Raw genomic sequence first — 4,314 nt, forward strand, 5'->3', positions numbered from 1 at the left:
TTTCTTCGCATATAGTTTGTGTTTGAGCTTTGTATAATATACTCTCTTGATCAATTGGATTCGACAATCTATCTAGAGACTTGGGTCATTTCATATCCTAAGATGAGAGAACATACCGCAGACAAGCAAGGTGTAGGAGTGGCCAAACATTAGAACTCGCCTCCATCTCCTTGACAAACTCTAGACCGTTTTAGCTCGCCTAAGACTTCCCCTCACAAATTATGCTCAGATCATATGAACATGGAACCAACATAAAAACAGCAAACCATATACAATAAAGGGGAAACATTGCCGACCTACTTTTCCACCATTCATAAATCTCATTCATATTAACCTTTTTAAGCCACAATGCTAACATGTCAAGGAATTGCTGCCAAGCCTTTTTAGAGAATGAACATTCCAAAAGTATATGGTTAAAGCCTCCTTGCTGCCAAAATATGAATGATATCCTAGTTTACACGAGTCATTCTTCGATACTGGACTAGATGAACGACAATACGATTGCAATAACTCAAACCAGGTCCTTTCCATTACCCATTTTACGCTTCAACCGGGTTATTCTATTCCACCTCTTAGAAAGAAAAGAACTTAAATCAAAATACTTAATAACACGGGATCCATTTATACAAAACTTCTACCCCGAGCACACGCAATGGAGCCGTTGACAGTCAGGTGAAATCCAATCCACAAAATAATTTGATCTATAGACAGCATCATGTGGTAAAGTCGTAAATGCCAAAGGATCATACCGTAGGCATAGAGGGGAGGTCATAAGCATCTATACCGTAAAATCTGAAGTTGAGTTTTTAATTATAATACCATTTCAAAAAAAAAAAAATCCCAAAATTGGCATGCGGATGATTCAATTGTGGGCAGTTTCTGTGTCTTGGGCAATACATTTTCCTTCTCTATTGTAGAATCCAAGCAAAACCAAAACTGTACAACAAAACAATTCAGATAATCTTCCCCACACCGTAATGAATATAGTGAGATTCTCGAAAGTTTTACACCCGCCCAGGATTCGCAGCTCCAACTGGGCGTGTGGCTTGCCCAGGCTTTGTCGTGTCGTCCTGCATGTGCACACAAAAGGAAGCAAAACTATTAGTAGGTCTGGAATATCATACCATTGTAAATCAACCCGACAGAGTGACAGCAGATAAAAGTAGCTTAATGCTAGCACAATCATCATACTACAGGGTTCTTATGCATGATTAACGAATAAAAGAAGCACAGAACGTAATTCATTAGTGTAATCAACTGATAACAATTATTTCCCGTACACTAAAAAATTAATAGCTTAGATTGCATAAATCCATCATAAACTCTCATAAATCAGTCAAATGAGCTATGCCAGCCAAGAATGCTCTCCATAAAATCTTGAATTAATGCCAAATCCAAAATTTGCTTTAAGTACATATTAATCTATTTTGTAGGTGGTATCAGTTCATAATAAAGTCTGATTTTTCCATTGATAATTGTACCATAGCAGCTAAGCTTGCAAGAGGAGACTCCCATAGATTGAACACTTGGACTAACATTAAAACAGACTAATATGCCCAAAGGAAATTGTAGAGGCCAGTACCACCGGAACATAAAAAACCGGACAATTTCAAAAGCATCAAATACTTCCAATGAGCAAAAAACAATCTGTCAAAGAAAGACCACTGTAGATTGGGTGTTCTTAGCTGAAAACTAGCCTAAACAAAGCTAAGAATGTGGTCTCACGCCTAAAAACAACTTAATTAAAACCAGAAGATGCAAATCAATCTAAACTTTTGGGTGTACCATAGGGCTAAACAAGGCACTCAATTTGCTGGTACAGAAGACACCACAGACGACTCATCAACAGTGCCCAAATGGGGAGCACAAATAAACAATCTTTGGCGTGAACTGATTTAGACCCAAAGTTACTCTGATTATTTAAGAAAGAGGTCACATGTCATTTGTCCTAGACTTGACCATCACCTGGGCTTAGATTTCAAGAATAACTAAAGCAAGTGAAATCACCTCATACAGATGGCAATCAATCTGTTAAAATACAACAGGTTAAAAGGACTCTACATATTCCACTAAACTAGATATGGGTATTTCAGCTTATTAGTTCAAATCACTAAACTAGCTACTAAGCTGCTACCACGAAGAAAGGCCAAAGCAAGTGATACCCACTTGGATAGGGCTACTATATGCCTTCGTGAGAATTACAGTGATGACTGCAGTAGGCTGCATGAAGCCGTGAACCCTATCTAACAGTCCCAATGGGTTAGCCTATGCTCTTTTTGTACGATCTCAATTTCAAAATTTCATTTATTTCCCGAAATAAGTCAACAAATCGATTTTTGGTCAAGAAATTGAAATTGTTTTGATGCAAACATTGAAAATTTTTCATCAATAAGAAATTCAATTCGTAATTCTAATCTTTAAAAATAGATTTCATCTCTTCTTCTTCCCCTACCAAACAAGCATCCAAATCTTCTCTTCTTCTTCCTCTACCGAACAAGCATCCAAATCTCCTTGTGAAACTTATGCCACCATTAGGCCCCAAAGTGCAACTTACCCAAGCCTGAATCTCTATCTTAAAGAATACAACAATGAGTAACGGGAAAAAACAAGAAAATGCAAGTGCACCAGCTTGAAAACCCCTTTGGTTTAGGACTCGGGATCATATGAACCATACCAGTCAAGTTATCAGAACAGGCCTGCCCCAATATAATCCGAGCTTAAGGATGATATAGGACAGCTATAACCATCTAGCACTCTTTATCTCCAGACTTGGACCATAAGGCCTAAACTTGAGCATGTTGACTCAGGATCCAATATGGCTAATCTGATCCTCAAGTCCAAGCACTAAATCCTTGGAACTCTCCTTTGTTTTCTGTTTTTGATTTTTTATTTGAATCTCTGCAAATGAACAACAGCCTGGTACCATGTTAAAAGCAAGACCTTAATGACAATAGAAATTTTGGGACGTCACTCATTTTCTTGATATATAGGAAGAAGATTCAAGGTGCTGGGGCGGGAGAACTGAGAGTGAGGGTTGGGGTGGAAAAGCTGAGAGGAAGGTTGGGGGAGAACAGGGAGGGGTGGAGGAGGGGGGGGGGGGGGGTACCTGCTTCTTCTTTGGTAGAAAATCAATAGGTATAAAGAAATGGCTGCAAGGTTAGACTTAAATGACATGTTTCACTTGTTGCAAACACGTGTTCATGAAACAGTAAAGCGCGAAATAAGTTTGAAGTAATTTCAGTGCAATAAGTGAAATAACTCTCCAACTATTTCACTATTTTCAGACGAATTTGATTTCAATTTCTCATAAATAAGGTGGAAAATCATACCTAACACCCTAATTTTAATTTATGACCCTATGAAATATTTAATGAAATCATACGAAAGAGAGACCATATGTGAGGAATCTGATGAAAGAGCAAGAGACTCTAAAACCTGCAAGAGACGATGGATGAGAGAGAAAACAGTCACTAGTATAAAAACATCTACAAAAAAGCCTTGGGTTGGGGAAAGTGTACAGTACTTTCCCTGCTTATAATACCAAGCCACCAACGACATCCACCAGTTATTGGAAGTTAGCATATTAGTTAAGCCTGTAGCACAATCAATGCAGAAAAACCAGAGAAAAGGCTTATTTAGTGGTAACAAGCCTTGGGTTGAGTTATAGATGTGTTGGCCACTTGGCCTTTGGTCCAAGGGTTTTTTTTTTATTGTAATAGGCAACTTTAATGGCTTAAAATATGGGTATGGTCCAAGGGGTTTTTTACATGGTTCGAGACCTCGATCGAAACCGACCGTATCCCTAGGGGCCAAAACGATGTCCTGTGAGGCTGTGACTTTTAAAAGTCAGGTTTTGACCATGTTTCGACATGTTTCAACCAAATTCGACGAAATTTCCCATGTTTCAACTGAAACAAGAGAAATTTCGACCAAACTAACTGGTTCGACCCTTTGGGTGGAACCAGGTCTTATATAAGTTAGTTTGAAAAGAAACCCAAGCCTTCTTTAGCAGAATTCAACCCTCTCTTCTTATTTTTTTTCTCCTAAGAGTGGGAAACTTGGGGAAATAGTGGAGATTTCCATTTTTTGCCTAACAAAGTTGAATCTAAGGATGGTTCTTGCTTCATCTACATAAGAAAGACAGCTTGGACCAAAAAGGTAAGTCCCAACTTTCCCGAAAATCTTTTTTTTTTTTAATAGAATATACTTGTAAATAGAGTAGAATTATGTAAATTTTTTATATGATACTTAGGAGGACCCGATCTACGCATTCACGGTGACCGAATTTTTTTTACATGTTAATGCTTTTTTTTT

The 4,314-nt window shown here is 38.0% G+C and overlaps 1 long non-coding RNA gene across 1 annotated transcript; it reads right to left on the minus strand.

Moving 5' to 3' along the window:
• Window positions 1–781: 781 nt before the first annotated feature.
• On the minus strand, window positions 782–4,082 carry LOC122076975. Its single transcript, XR_006139671.1, has 2 exons — window positions 2,675–4,082; window positions 782–1,070 (listed from the first exon to the last, which is right to left on the minus strand). It is a non-coding gene; the product is annotated as an uncharacterized LOC122076975 (long non-coding RNA).
• Between the last annotated feature and the right edge of the window lie 232 nt (window positions 4,083–4,314).

This window comes from Macadamia integrifolia, chromosome 1, assembly GCF_013358625.1.
Source record: "Macadamia integrifolia cultivar HAES 741 chromosome 1, SCU_Mint_v3, whole genome shotgun sequence".
NCBI lineage: Eukaryota > Viridiplantae > Streptophyta > Magnoliopsida > Proteales > Proteaceae > Macadamia > Macadamia integrifolia.